Consider the following 16,271-nt stretch of genomic DNA (forward strand, 5'->3'; position numbering starts at 1 on the left):
GGGAAGGGAAGGGAAAAAGCATTTCTCAAGCATCCCATTGCCAATAGTGTTGAAAGGAAATTACACACATTGGTTCACTGTTCTTTAATACTTAGGGACTGCGAACCAAGCAAACAATGAGCAGGAAGCTCACTTTCTTAAATGGGCCATTTATTAGTAGCAAATCCATAGGATCCAACAATCCTTAGCAAGTGATTTTGCTGTTCTTCTGAGATACCTCAGTTGTACAGCATAACCATAAGACAGAAGGGGGGATACAGAAAAGAGAATTCCATGTGATGTATGTAGCAGAAGTCATCTTATCATTGCATGTATACCATGGATTAGCTAGAGAATTGAGACCAAATAATGATATCTGGTCTTGATATAATATCTCACCTCTACCATCACCCCATAGATTGACATATGAATAGTGCCATTGGTTGGTACCACAAGAATCCAGTGGCTTGTTCTCTTTGCTTACCCTCCTTGGTCACTTAGGTATATGCAAGAGGACTCCTGTTCTGCTTGCCCCCTCCTCATAATCATATTTCCCAACTACCAAGCCACTTTGGGTAGGTAAGGCATAGGTTCCCAAAGTGAGTGATACCTCCTCCTGGGGGGCAGGGGAGCAGTAGTAGCCTTGGGTGCAATTGAAGTGTATTGAATAAAAATAAGGCAGTGGTGGAAGCATAAGGAAAGAAGAGAAGAGAAGAAAACTTTGAAAAACCATTCATACGTTTCATCTGTTGTGTAACAGAGTTAAAGTCATAGTGATTATGTTATTTTCCAAATAAACACAGAAAATTCAAATTATAACCAATCAGTGGTCAAGTCTGCTGACAGGTCTTAACAAGCAAGTGTTGGCAGGCAAGTGTGTCATGCATTGTCAGGAAGTCCAGCATGCATTGGTAGGAATATGTGCATGTAATGACTTGCTTGCAATATGATACTATATGGTTACGTGATGCAATATTACATCATCAAAATTTCAATGCAGAAAAAACCCACAAATTTACAATAAATTATTAAATTTAAGCTGCATCATTTTTAAAAAATATTTTATATTTTTTAAATTATGCAAATTTTTTAAAAACCATTAAAGGGTTAAAGAAAAAAAATTTTTTTAAGGGAGCTGTAGGACAAATAAATTTCAGAACCTTTGGTATAGAGCCTAAAGGCTCCCAAAAACGAGATTCTTCTACCAAAATAGATCAACATGTACTCCATAATTTATAGTCTTGGAGAGCTTTCTGGGGTCTTGAAAGGTTAAATGACTTACATGGCCACTATCTGTCAGAGGGAACTTGAACCTGACTCTGAGGCTTACTCCCCATCCACTAGTCTATATTACCTCTTCTACATCATCACTTGGTATAAGGAATTATAGGCATTTAGTTGATATAAAGAAAATACTAATAAACCTAAAGGAAAGATTATATCTTTCCTCAGGTTTTTGCTTTGACTGTCACCCTATTCACCTGAAATATATTTCCCTGTAATTGAAATGATACTGAATGATGGCAATAGCCTTTGTGCTAATTTCTTAGAGTTATGTGACTGTGGGTTAGTCTATTTCGCATATTCAGTGACAAGATCTTATTTCAAAATCTTCTTTAAAACTTACTGGTTGAGAGAGGATTTTGGGAAGATGGAAGAGTAGGTCAGCAAACTCCAAGTTCTCAAGATTTTTCCCCACAAAAAAAGATAAAACAGTACCAGGGGAGGGGGGGGATAAATAAGAATAAGTGCACAACAGAGGTCTTCCTGGGATAATCTGAGAAGATCAGAGGAGAAATCCCAGCATGAAGTTTGGTCCACATGAAGAGTAAACACCTCCAGGCTAGAGGCCAGTTAGGCGAGCAGAAGCGCGAAAAGGAACCGGCACATGCCTGGTGAGTGCAGAAGCAGCGGGGTGGAATGCCCCTGACTGTGGGCATTTACAGGAGTCTGGAGGTTTGGCTTTGGTTCCAGTCTAGAGGGGAGAACTGAAGATCTGGAGCAAGAGGCACCATTCCCCATACCCCAGGAGTCAAGGTGATTACAAAAATTAAGCCATTACTACTTTTTTAAAAATGCATAGGCAAAGGAGAAAGAATCCAACCATAGAAAGTTATTATGGGAATAGAGAAGACCCAGGTTCATCTTCAGAAGAGGATATTGAAGCAAAGAAACCCTCTTCTACCCCAAAGAGTAATGTCAAATGATCACCTGCCCACAAAGAATTTATAGAAGAACTTAAAAAAGACTTTAAAATCAAATGAGAGAGAATGAGGAAAAACTAAGGGGAAAGAAAAAAAGAACAATCCAAGAAAAACAAGAAAATTATGAAAGGAAAGTCAACCAATTAGAAAAAGAGATCCAGAATCTTTTTTTTTCATCACAATGATAAATTTTTATTTTTCAATCTTTAAAAGTTCTTAGACAGATTCTTGAACTGGTGGTTCATAGCCATCAACCCTTTCTAGTTTTGTGCCCATTTCATCCCCTGAAGGTTTTCCAGAGCCACCACCTCCACCATGCAGTTCCATTAGCTTTCCCAATTCAAATTTGGGCTTCTTGGGCACCTTGACTTTTCAGACAAATACATCATGGAGAGGGTAAGTGGACTGGCAAGCCTTTTCTATGTCTTTTCCAAAGCTGTCTGGAATTAGTTTATTGACAACTTCTTGCAAGTCATTTGTCTGCACCTCTCAGGTCATGATTTCCATCATTTTCTTACGAATTTGATGGACTTGTCGATGCTGGGCATAAGAGGTCTTACAGATCTGGTTGTGGCGCTTTTTGGTAAAACCAACACAAAGAGGTGGAGCAAGTAACCATTGGTAGTTTTGACATCAACATGGGCTTCAATCATGGTCTGCCACTTTTTGACATGGAACACATCTTGTCCCAGGTAAGGTCCATTCTGTGGAAATTAGTCAAACAATTTTTACCCTGAACATCTTCAGTAATTAACTTGAATTTACGAAAAGCAACCTCATCGTTCTGCAGATCAGCAAGACTCACTTCAAAAACTCGACCCTTGAGACCATCAGAGGCAATTTTTGTTCCTTGGGTCCTTGTAACCAGTGTCTCGCCAATATTTGAATGTTGAACATAGCTGGTGCTACTATATCATACCAATCCTTCTTTGAAAATGGATCATCCACTTTCTTCTTGGCTCCTTTTTTGCCACCTTTGGTGAGGTGCTTATTCTTGCCTACCGCCATGATCCCGCTCTGAAAGCCAAAAGGATATCCAGAATCTTAAGGAAGAAAATGACGTCTTGAAAATTAGAATTGGGCAGGGCAAAGCCTTCCAGAGATCAAGAAATAATTAAATAAACTATATAAAGAATGAAAAAATAGAAGAGAAAGTGAAATATCTTATAAGAAAAACAACTGATCTGGAGAACAGATCAATAAGAGAAAACATAAGAATAATCAGACTACCTGAAAGCTACGATCAAAAAAAGAATCTTGATACAATAATACAAAAAATAATTAAAGAAAATTGTCCTGAAGCATTAGAGCAAGGGGGAAAAGCAGAAATAGAAAAAAAATCCATCAATCACAACTTGAAAGAGATCCTATGAGAAAAACGTATAGGGCTATGATAGTCAAATTTTGAAACCCCCAGCTTAAGGATAAAATAATTAAGAGCAACAAGAAAAAAAAATTTAATATAATGATGCCACAATTAGAATCACACAAAACCTAGCAGTAGAGACACTAAAGGACTGCAAGTCTTGGAACACTATATAGCAAAGATCAAAAGAACAGGGGTTCCAGCCAAAAATATCATACCCAGAAAAGGTAAGCATAATCCTGAATGAAAAAAAAAAATGGACATTTGATCAACTGTCAGACTTTCAGGACTTTGTTAAAAAAAAAAAACTTGAACTTAATAGAAGATTTGACATATAAGAGCCAAGAGGTATATACCAAAGAATGATTCCAAGGGATTCAATAAGGGCAGACCATTTACCTTTTTTTGTAAGTAAAATGTAAAACCTATGTCTAAGATGTCATTAATGATTAGATAGATCATAAGAAAGATTGGGGTAGATCTGAGTATGATATGACTTTAAAAAGTAAAACCATTTAGGAACAGCTAAAAAGAGTAATTATTTTATACAAATGAGGTGTAAGAGGAAGAATGGACCCAGAACAATTAGATGGGGAAAGAAGGCTGGTAGTTCTGGTAACCTACTTTCATCTGGAATGGGTTTAAGAAGGAACAATACATTTATATCTAGGAGAACATAAAAGTCTTCTAAATTCAGAAGAAATAAGATGGTAAGGGAATAGGGAGGAGGGGAGGATATGGGAGGGATCTCTAGAGGGGAAGGTGAGGGAATAGGTTGTAGAGGATTATAGAAGGGTGTTTAGATTTATAGGAGTGGGAGGATAGGGGAGGGAGGGTAGGCTAATTAATAGGAGGGCAAGGTATCAGGTAGAAGTAGAAGAGTCAGGAGGGATAGGAAATAAGAGATACTCATAAATATAAAAACAAAGATCAGGAGTAGAATTTGTTAGGGAAAATATATGTCTATATGTGTATATGTGTGTATATATGTATATGTGCACATATATATCTATATATAAATATATCTGCACTTAATTGTAGCCTTGGTGGGCAGGGCAGGAGGAAGGGGGGAAAAGAACAAAGTAAAAAGTGCACAGCAGAGAACAAAATTAAATTTACAAAGAAGCAAAGAAAAGATGAACAGCTCTCAACACAACATGTAGTATTTATCATACAGGCTTTCTTGAAATGAAAATTTATTGCTATATATTTTTCATCCTCTTTTATGTTCTGCCATGCACACGGTATGCTTTTTTGATTTTCTTATTTTATTTAAGTTTCAGTATTTAAGTTTATGATACGTTTTTTTTTTCCTTGCATGACATGCTTTTTTTTTCTTTTCTTACTTTATAAAAAATAAAAATAAAATTTGTTGGTTTTAGAATTTAAATCAATTTCACCCGAGAAGTCTTGAGAAGTAGTGAATAGAAGGCCTCCCTTGGAGTCATGATGAGATGGAGCGAAGGCCAGCTACAAAATGGAGTTGGTTTGGTGTGGGAATCAAGAGAACCAATTAGAATCTATCTCATGAACACTGACTCCATCTTGTGTTACCACATGTATTCTCCTCCCATCTTGTTTTTCTGCAAATCATGCATGGGAAACTAAATGGTATACAGTCACTTATGATATTGTTTTATAAATGCAGATGGATACAATTAATCAGCATCTCTTAATTCTGGGAAAAGAAAGATCCCAAAACTTACTCATCTCCCTCCCAATTCCACCAAAACTTACTCTTTCCCCCACCCCAACTGGGAAAGCCCCTAATCTTTCTGCCAATTAGAAATCAGATTACCCAATTTTGTGTCCTGGTTTGTATCCTGGTTGATTTTCTTATAATTAATTAGTTTTATTTGACTAATTGTTATTAATACATAAAAATCTGTTTTACTCTGTTTTCAAGGTCTTTGGACTGACTGGAGAGTCCGTTGATACCTTTATTATGTATTATTATTTATTAGTTTTGTTAATAAATCACATAGTTCAGATTGTTTCCTCAGTTATTATTAATTAACCAATTTGGAAAACCTGGATTCAAGTCATGTCTGTGACACATACTGGATGTGTGACCATGGGCAAGTCCCTTAATAACTCAGGGTTCAAGGTAGTTAACTATCTAAGATACAGAGATCTTATTTAAATGCAGCAATATTTAGTAAGCACCTGCTGCATACCAGGCACTGTGCTTGGTACTAGAGTTACAAAGACAAAAATGAAAACAGGGCCTGCCCACAAGGAGCTTACATTAAAAACAGTGGGGTGATGGGGGACCTCTGACCAATTGAGTCAGATCAGTCTCCTTGATGAAATTATAGGTTGGACGGGGCAGATGGGCATCTTATTAAAGGCCTTCCATCTTATGTGGCCTACGTGCATAAAAAAAGTAAGGAAACATAGCTGACAATTGGTACAGACAGTGGGCCCACTGACAGGGCCAAACTAGAAGAATGGAGATTTTAAAATCAGAAGAACCAATCCTTTTAGGGCTTGAGCTTTGAGGTCAGTTGAGAAGAGAGCCTGCTATAGAGGAAGGACTCGGGTGTTGACAGTTAGCTCTTCAACTTTTCTCTTGTACCTCTTAGAGAGTACAGCCAGGGAGAAGATTTCCCACCTGACTGATCAGCAATGGCATGCTGAAACATAAGCCTCAGAGACTGTCCTGCTTTAGAGTCCAAATGAGTAAAGAGAAGTCAAGGGGAGGAGAGTCCAGCATCTCCAGCTGGGATTCCATTTCAGAGATGGCAGAGCCTCGAGCTGAGAATCTTGCTGGTTCTAGGGAGTGGGTAGTAGTAGCTTCTTGAATTAGGTACGTAGCAATACCTGGATTTCAACTGAACCCCAAATTGTGGTGAGTAGAGACCACAGCTAATCATTAGAGGCACGTGCTTTGCCCAGGAGCAAACCAAAGGGGGCACAATAAGACGATACCACACCCCACAAGGAATACCATGAAAACAATATAAGAAGACATCAGGGGGCCAGGAGGCAACTGAAAGGGTAGGCTGCCTTGGCCCCCCAAGCATTTCTACTTGGGAATTCTTTATATCTATTCTTCTCATTGACGCTTTGTGTATCGGTGTAGGAAAGTCTACCCTGGGTGAATGCTTTTGTTTTGAGCTAATCGTGTCTTTTGATTAACTAGAGACAAGAAATCCCATGCAAGCTCATAAGCTACAGTTTTAAGAGTGCTGACAACCACAGAGCACCTTAAACTGGGGGTAGTCATCTCCCAGGAGACCCACCCAACCTGTGAATGCACTTCGGGGTGTGGTGTATCTCACAGGGAGTACTGCACATTTTTTTTTCTGAGAAACACCATGTGTAAAGATAGAGTCAAAATATATATGAAGTCAATATTTTTTGAAAATTAATGATGATGTTAGGATTCAGCACTTACAATCAGAGGAATCAAGATAGTATTTGTGCAGAAGATGGCATTTCGGGGAGCTATAAAGAGAGCTTGGGATCCCAAGAGACAGAAATAAGCAGGGAGAACATTCCAGGCATGGAGGGGCAGCCTGAGCAAACACTGAGACTCGGGAGATGAATTTCCACTCCTCGTCAGCGGAGGGTGTTTTCACACCAGAGAGTTCTCCACATGCAGGAAATTACATCCAGTCAAACAAAACAAAACAAAACAAAATCATTTCACCCAGCACTTTCTCCTTTCCCTCTTGACTATGAGATTGAAGTTTGGGTTTTAAAAAAATATCCATTCTTTACAAGGAAACATGTTGCTTTTGAGTACATTTATCTCTTACTACAGAGCAAGAAAAACCTATACTTTGACCAAATGAAGGCAGTCTTTAAGATTATTCAAAATCATTAAGACTATTATCTCTGACATGAGCCAAAGGGAATAAATACCACGCCCCACAGCTTCACAGAAGCCTGAGTAAATTTCTCAAAACAGGAACGTCTCACAGATATAATCAAAGGGTTCTTTGTTTGTTTGTTTCCAACTTATCGAAATTCAGAGGTAACTTGACATCCCCAGTGATGGTAATAGTCCTCTTTCAAAGCATGCTGTTGCTTGTCTCTCTGAAAATCGGTTTCTACATACTGGGCGCAACATTCAAAATTTCATTTCTTCTGAACCAATTTTTTTTTTGCCATCAGTATAACGAAAAAATTGTTTCATATAATAAAATGAGAAGACAGGTGGTTTATTTTTATTCCAGTCTAAGTTGGTAACTGTGGGAAATGACAAATTTTATTCAATACATTGTAATGTGTTCAAGTGGTAAAATCTTCTTGCAATATCTAAAAATGAAAATGAAACTAGCATATGGGATCTTTAAAGTATTCTGTGATTAGACTCTGAGATCATTCTGGGAATTGTGAGCACTCTATGGAAGGCAAGGAGTGAGGTGGAGGATTGACAGAGACTGAAGGAAGTGATAGTTTTTCTAAAGCAAGAAAAACTCCTATATATGTACACATATATGTGTGCATATGTGTACCTGTATACCTATACAAACATATGTGTGTATAAATATACATTTAAGTGTAATTTAATTTGCATGTAAGAGATAGATTTATGCCCAAATTCATAGTGATTCTGTATGAAGGGTAGTTGTTTATGCCTCCAGTTAAAGAGCAATCTCTAACAATGAGGTGGGAGTGGAACTCTAGCCCAGCATTAAGCAAGATCCCTCCCTCCTTCTTGGCACCCACTGATCTCACATTCTGTAAATCAAGGGACAACCAGCAACATGAGGACAGGGTCAACTACAGATATTTTGAGAAATAATACTAAATCTGGCAAATGTATTCTTTAACAGAATAAACCTAAGAAAAAACATGGGCAGAAATGAGGCTAGGAGTTGCTCTATCAGATGGCTGATTTCTCTCCAATAGCAGTTCTGCTCCTGGGGTGAGAGCCCACAATGAAACATACACCTTCTTGCTTGTTCATTCAGATGGACATTCTCATGGTCTTGCAGAATGGAACTGTAGGTATGGCAGGCATCAGCTGCTGTCTGTACTCCTGAGGCTGTGAAACCTCTAAACTTCCCCCCTCCTTTTTCCCTCCTTTGAAGACTGATTTTATTTAGTTTCCCCTTTCCTCAACCTGGGAAAAACTACAAATCCCGGAGGGGCTGTGTGTGTGTGTGTGTGTGTGTGTGTGTGTGTGTGTGTATGTACATGTCTGTTGTCCACCAATAAAGAGAGTCCCGTACCAGTGGACTTCGGGAAAGGGGTTATATTCCTCCCATGGACTGAAACTCTTTGCAGTCCCTTACAAAGATCAGGTAGGGGTATATCCAAAACTGGAAGTATACAATATAAACACAAACACTTTAAAATAACAAGGATGATTTCCCTGGTGTCCCAGGTGCTGTTGAAACTGAAATAAAACAAGTGCACATTGACAATGTGCCTAACTGCATACAGGATATACAACACATACGTATTTTGGAAGTACGTGTCTATCCGTGGTACACAGGAATCATCAAAAAGCAGGAAATCTAGCGAGCTACAACAACAGCACTAGAAATAGGCCTATGTATAAAAAACAACAATAAAGCAATAGCATAAGTGCAAAACAATGAACGGGCATTGTTACAACATGAACATAATCCAATAAACATAACAGTAAAATAATAAACAAGCATACTCAAACCTGTAGTAATTTACATGTATAGTAGTAAGTAAACATATGCAATTACATGCAAGGCTGTTTTCACATGAGCAATTTCGAGCATTATTGCCTAGCTGTTCAGTCATGTTTGACTCTTCATGACCTTATTGGGGAGTTTTCTTGGCAGAGATACTGGAGTAGTTTGTCATTTCCTTCTCTGGCTCATTTTACAGATGAGGAAACTGAGGCAAACTGGGTTAAGTGACTTGCCCAGGGTTACACACCTAGTGTCTGAGGCCAGATTTGAACTCAAGTCCTCCTGACTCTGGCCTGGCACTCTATCCACTGAGCCACCTAGATGCCCTAGAGAAATGCTTAACTGTATCTTCAGGTTTACTTAGCCTAGTGACCAGTCTAACAGGCCAGTTTCTCCTGTCACTGATCTCTCTGCTCCTAAACCAGAGCTAGTAGTTGGTATGAACTAATCATCAGGATCATGGTAGACTTATATGTCTACACCTTGGCTGGAAACTATGTTGGGTTCACTATCATTATGCTTCAAGCTCTGGTGGTTGAATTTGCACCCTAGGAGTTCCATTAGAGCGCCCTCTATTCTCTGGGGCTATTTTGTAAAATGGCAAGCTGCCCAATCTCTAAATTACTTTGTTAGCTTTCTGTCAGCCCACTAATTTGTGAGTTCCTTAAATGCCAGTTTCTCAATGAAACTATATCTCCTTCTTGAAGGTCTTGACACTGTACTCTGGCATCCTAAGAGTTTTTTGTTTCAGTCACAGATCTTCTGCCAGCCCTGGGGTCCTTTCTTGACCCATAGTCAAGTCCAAAGTCATCATACAAGGCATTTATAGCTCTTAAGCATATTGTAGTCGCTTCCTGGTTCCTGGTGTGTGATCAGTCCTACTCTGATTCAGCATTCCACCACACGACTCCAACTCCTGCCATTGTCTCAGAAGTAAAGTGCCTTCTGCTGCCTGGAACTTCAGATAAGTAGCATCATTACCCTGCTTCTTGGCTTGTATTACTTCTCTTAATCCTTCATCAGCCATCTGTTCTCACCTCCAGTCATCCACAGACGGCCACAGCAAGGAAGATTGACTCAATGTCAGAAGATTTACATACACACTTGGCATGCTGTCTGGTGGAAGTCCCAAGTTCTTAACTTATACATCCACCCAGTTGTAGTACAATACTTCAAGTAGCACAGATTGCTGTCACACCTCCTCCTCATACCCATCTCTCAGGACAGCAGAGTGGTGACCTCTAGCCCCAACCTCCTGCTTTCCCCTCCTGGTAGAAATGAAAGTCTCCCTTGGAGAAAGATTGAGGGGAGAAGAGACTAGAAATGTCTTTTACCTCCCTTTGAGTCACACAACAAGTTTGTCACTTGTGTGTCTCTACACATGTAGACCTACTTCTATCTATCTGTCTGTCTGTCTGTCCATCCATCTCTGTATCCATCTATCTATCTTTCTGTCTACATACACATATATACATACATCCACACACAACTTCATTACTTTAAGTGACCTATGACCCCATTAATGTAGGTATACCTTCTCCTGGTGGAGAGCCATGCAGATTGTAACCCATCCATGCCTTCTCATCCTGTGACTTTCTTGTGCATGTTCTCACATCAAAACCCTTCCCAGAAGTCCATCCCATGTGTTGGGGTCCTTCCTTTAGCTTTCTTTACAAGAGTACTGAAGTTGGCTGCCCATTTCTTTTCCCTGAACTGATACATGACAGACCCACCTTCATTTTTCAGTCAAGGAGTAAAGGAATTAACATGTATTTTCTCCACCAAAGCTCTAACTTCCTGGAGTAGTGGTAGGTGAAATGTTATGAGGTGATGAAAAGCTGGCCAGGAAGAAGCATCTCCTTTTTAGAATTTAGAGCCTGAACTGACCTTAGAAAACTGGCAAAATGATCAATCCAAGAGGAATATGTTGGAGTCTCCTCAAAGGGGCTCTTGAATCACTGTAAAATTTTCATGGTGAACATTTATACCTCAGCAATAGCGCAATGTTACAAATAACTCCTAATTTATTGCTTTGTTGATTGTCTAGACTTAAGAAAGTAATGTAGAAAATGGCAATAATGCAGATTAAACTTAAAAGTGTGCCCACCATACATTCTTTTGGAAAGCCTGTTGTTAAACATTTACCCTGGATTCAACCATATCGTTTTACAGATGAGCAAACCAAGCCCCGGGAAGCTTGAGAAACTTGCCCAAACAAAACAGGTTACAACCCAAATCTCCTGATTCCTGGTCCAATGCTCTTTCAACCACATCACAGTTTGTTTGATTCTAACTTCCACTTCAAAAGAAAAAAAAAAAAGGAAAGGAAAAATATTTTTCTTTGTTAAAGTCTCCGGCACAAAAAGGGAGCCAGTTCTTGGTTTTGATCTATTTTAGGGTTGCAACTTTCTCTGTACTGACTACCAGTTTATTTGCAATGGATTAGGAACTCTGGGAAAGGGAAGGAAAGAAATCATCCTTGGGGGGAAACACCTGCTTGGTGGATTAAAAGGACCAAGTGTTTGTTGTTTATCTTGTTCATTTTTCCACTAAGAAACAGAGAAGTCACCTCTCCGGAAGGTGATCTTCTGAGAACTGTTCTTGGTCACCTCCCACACAGCTCTGAGCATTGGCCTGAGATCAGAATTCAATGTACAGCTTGAAAAAAATAATTTTTAAATGTTTCCTTTCCGTGTCCTCCCGCTTTTCCTTCTCCCCCATCCAACACACAAACACACATCTTCCTGGAAGCCTGATGTGACATTCCAATGAAAGCTGTTTTTTGTATTCACTTTCTATGTCAAGAATTCGGCCTGGAGAGAGAAAGGTCTGCCAACCTCCCCTGCCATAGCCACCCAGTCAAGGAATGGAGCTCGAAACAGCCAGTGAGTGGGAGCCACACATGGTGATTTCAGGCCATTCAAACCTGCATCATAGCAGAGAGATCACCACAGAAAAGTTAATTTGGGAACAACTTCCAGAGTCTGGGATTAAAGGCTTGGGAGTTAAACTCTCACTGTCTTTTTTAGCTGCAGTTGTTTCTGGGATTTTGCACAAAAAAAGGCTTCTTGTGTTGGTGAATTCAAAGGCCTCACTTGCCCTCTTACCTCATACCAAAGCAGAAATGGAAAATGGATCAACCCAACACCAGCTACCTGGATCAAGGAGTGGTATGAAGTTCCAGGCACATGTTAAAATAATGTTATTAAATGTAAATTGAAATATTAATAAATAAAATTAATAATTTTTAACCAATACACTGTCATCACCTCTCAACAACTCTTCTCCCCACACCTCCCTCTTGACAAATATTGACACTATCTCTGTAATCTTAGGGAAGCACTTAACATCCTTGGGCCTCAGTTTCCTCATCTGTAAGATGAAAATATTGGACTAAATGGCCTCTGAGGTCCCCTCCAGTTCTAGATCAATAAACCTACAAGCACATGTTTGCTTGTTTTTTGACGGTACCTGTAATTCCACTGATGTGGGAATCCCAGTAAGGAGCTGCTCCTACCAATGCTGACCTTCACCTGCTCTGATTTCCTAGGACATAGAGAAGTTAAGGGACTTGCCCAGGGTCACACAGCTAGTAAAGGTCTGTCTCAGATTTTAAACCCAAGTCTTCCTCACTTCAACTGCCAATGCTCAATCTACTAGACTGTAACTTCCCTTTGGAATGAAGGCTTTTTGAGAGCAGAGGTTTTCACTTTTCTATTTCTACCCCTTATACTCGGTACACAATAAACATTCAATAATTCTATTCACTTCTTTTTCCTTCTTGGGATTCGTTCCCTATGAAAAAATAAATCAGAAGTGACTACTGTAGTCAACGTGCAAGTTCCCAGTATATACTCAGAATTTGGAGACAAAGTTAAAGATACCATTGAAATTGAAATTAAGAAGAATCGCCAAGGATGGATTGGGATAGACCAGATGCAGGAATCACCAAACTTCATTCAGGATCCTAATCCAGGAATGAGTGGCAGGGCAGAGGAGTGAATAAAGGGCTGGCTTGGAGATTGAAAGTCCTGTCTCTGACATATATTAGCTGTATGATCATGAGCAAATCATTAACTGTGCCCCAGGCAACTCTAAGACAATGAGTTTGGATTTATTGATAGGTATTGGTGGAAGGAACTTCCATGCTGGGAGGTTTCCTTAGGCCAAAGAAAGCTAAGGTCCCCTTTTTTTCCCTCCACCCCCAGAGATGGCTATCATTAGACACAAATAGGTATATATGTGTATGTATACGTATATGTATATGCAAAATTATTCTATATATGCTTCTATTTATCAGTTTTTTCTCTGGATGCATATAGCATCTTTCTTCATATGCCCTTTATAGTTAATTTGGGTATTTAAAATAGTCAAAATAACATATTTGCTTAAATTTGTTCTTGAAACAACATTGCTGTTACTGTATACAACATCCACTTGGTTCTGCTCATTTTGCTCTTCATTATTTCATGCAAGTCTTTCCATGTTTTTCTAAGATTATTGAGCTCCTCATTTCTTACAGCACAGTAGTATTCCATCACAATAATATGCCACGATTTGTTCAGCCATTCCCCAATTGATGAAAAAAAAAATGGGGGTGGGGCAGAGAGGCAGGAGATTTATAAGATAACTTTGATGTGTATATAAAAAGGAATAACAAGTTGAACATGGTGAATTTGGGTTCCATGTACAATCATCTTTTTATTGTATTACAGAAATACTTGTAATTAGAAATAAATTAGAGATTTAGAAATAGAATAAATTAGAAAAAATAAATTTGAACTTAATAAAAAAGCTAAGATCCCAACCAAAACAAAACAAAATGGGAATGTCATGTTAAGTTTCTACTGATTCCTGAATCTTAGCAAGGGACTTAAAGCACCTCCATAAGGCAGCTAGGTGGTTCAGGAGACAGAGCACTGAGCCTAGAGTCAGGAAGACCTGAGTTCAAATCTGACTTGGAGTTTACTGTCTTGTCCTCTTAAGTCACTCAACCTCTGTCTGCCTTAGTTTCCTCAACTATAAAATGGATTGATAACAGCACCTCCCTCCCTGGGTTGTTGTGAAGATCAAATGACATAATAAAGCACAGCACCTGGCCTAATAAATGCTTGTTTCAATCCATAAAAAAAAGAAGTCATCAAGGCTTTTTTCACTTAGCTCTGCCATTCAGTGATCTTAGCCTGCCGAGTTAAAGGGTCAAGGCACTCTGAGGGAGAGACAGGAGGCTGCAGATGCCCAAAGCAAGTCATACCACTGCTACTGCCTCGACTATCACCTCCCCTGAAATCCTGATGGAAAGAGCCCTCAGACTACGAACTCTGGGAATAGCAATGTGCCATGTTCCCAACAGAAGACCATTCCTATTTCCAACTAAGCCTCAAAGCCATTTCCCAGGGAAGCAACCCCAGTGGAGAAGGGACCCACCATCCACACTATAGCTATTCAACTCCCAGAAGAGGAAGTTTTCATCACTAAAGTTGTTGGTATCCTTAAATAGTTCAACATTAGAAATGGATATGGTTCTATCAGTGAAATGACATTAAAGAAGAAGCATTACCATTTGCTTTTAGGGCACATTGTACCCTGAATACCAGAAGCCCTTTCCATCTGACTTGCAGCTGAAACCTCTTAAATGTGTCTTCTCCTCCATTAGAATGCAAACACCTTGAGAGCAGGGACTGTCTCTGATTTTTAAATTTGTATAACCAGCATTTGGGCAGCTAGGTGGTGCAGTGGATAGAGCTCAGGGCCTGGAGTCAGGAAGACCAGAGCTCAAACCCAGCCTCAGGCATTTATTAGATGTGTGACCCTGGACAAGTCACTTAACCCTTTTGCCTCGGTTTCCTCATCTGTAAAATGAGCGGAGAAGGAAATAGCAAACCATTCTAGTATCTTTGCCAAGAAAATTCCAAAGAGTTGGACACAACTGAACAACATACCCAGCACTTAGTGTTTTACATACAGCAAGTTCTTAATAAATGCTTTTTCATTCATCCATTCCTATGATCTATAGCTATATCATATCTAAAGTCCCAACCAATTATAGAATTACAAAATAATGTGAAGACAAACAATGTTGAAAGACTAAACTCTGATCAATACAGTGACTAAAACTGCTTATAGAAGAATGAGTTGCTAACCATCTCCTCAATCCAGGTGGTGAGTTCAAAAGACAAAATAAGCATACATTTCTAGATATGAATAATGTGGGAATTTCTTTTGCTTGGCTTTCCATATTAGTCATAGGGTTTTGATTTTTCTTTAGGAGTTTTGTTTTAAGTGGAGGAGTGTGGTAGAAGAGAGAGAAAATAAATAATCGTTAATTGGAGAAATGAAAAGAAGAGAAAGGATCTAGGATGATGGGAAATTTGTAAATGACAGAGTAGGGGCTACAGAAGAAAGGGAGGTCAGAGATGGAAAGGGCCCAGGGATGGAAGGAGAGAGATGAGCCAGATGGGATGAGAGCATTGGAAGGAGTAGCAGGGGAAGGATGTTTCTGCCTTGGGAGATAATAATTTGTATTACAAGGAATAGGGGAACTAGAATTCAAAGCACTGGTTGATTGGGGACTCAAGCTTCTGGGGTTCTCTTATAATGGAGGGTACCAGTGGTATAAGTCTTTACTTTCCAAACACATTGGAGCTAGACATAGTGGAGAGTTTGGACTTGGGATCTGATTTAATAAATATCTGGAGGTCAAGGTTCCCAGGGACCAGACTGACCTCACACATGAATAAACAAATGAAAAAACAAGTTATACATTTACTATGTGCCAGTTACTGCACTAAGTTCTGAGAATACAAATTCAAAAGTAAGATGGTCCATTTCCTCAAGAAGTTTACATTGTAATAGGGGAAGGCAGCACAAATAGGGGAGTGGCCAGGGAAGAAACCATATAAGGATTCATTGAGATGATGAGTTGATATGTAGGGCAGCCAAATGACTTACACTTTGCAAGATCAGTGGTCCTATTTATTTGAAAACTATGCTCAGAGCAAGGGGTGAAAAAGTAGCACCAATACTACTTTCACCCCAAGATGGTAGGGTATAAATCTAAATAGGAAAGTCGCATAAGAAACTGTGAGCTCCTGCTAT

General features: G+C 39.2%; 1 pseudogene; it reads right to left on the reverse strand.

The window, feature by feature from the left end:
* Positions 1–2,355: 2,355 nt before the first annotated feature.
* Positions 2,356–3,199, reverse strand: LOC110206906 (small ribosomal subunit protein eS1 pseudogene; annotated as a pseudogene).
* Positions 3,200–16,271: the final 13,072 nt, after the last annotated feature.

The sequence above is a fragment of the Phascolarctos cinereus genome, unplaced genomic scaffold, assembly GCF_003287225.1.
Source record: "Phascolarctos cinereus isolate Bilbo 61053 unplaced genomic scaffold, phaCin_HiC Scaffold_1;HRSCAF=81, whole genome shotgun sequence".
In the NCBI taxonomy this organism is placed as follows: Eukaryota; Metazoa; Chordata; class Mammalia; order Diprotodontia; family Phascolarctidae; genus Phascolarctos; species Phascolarctos cinereus.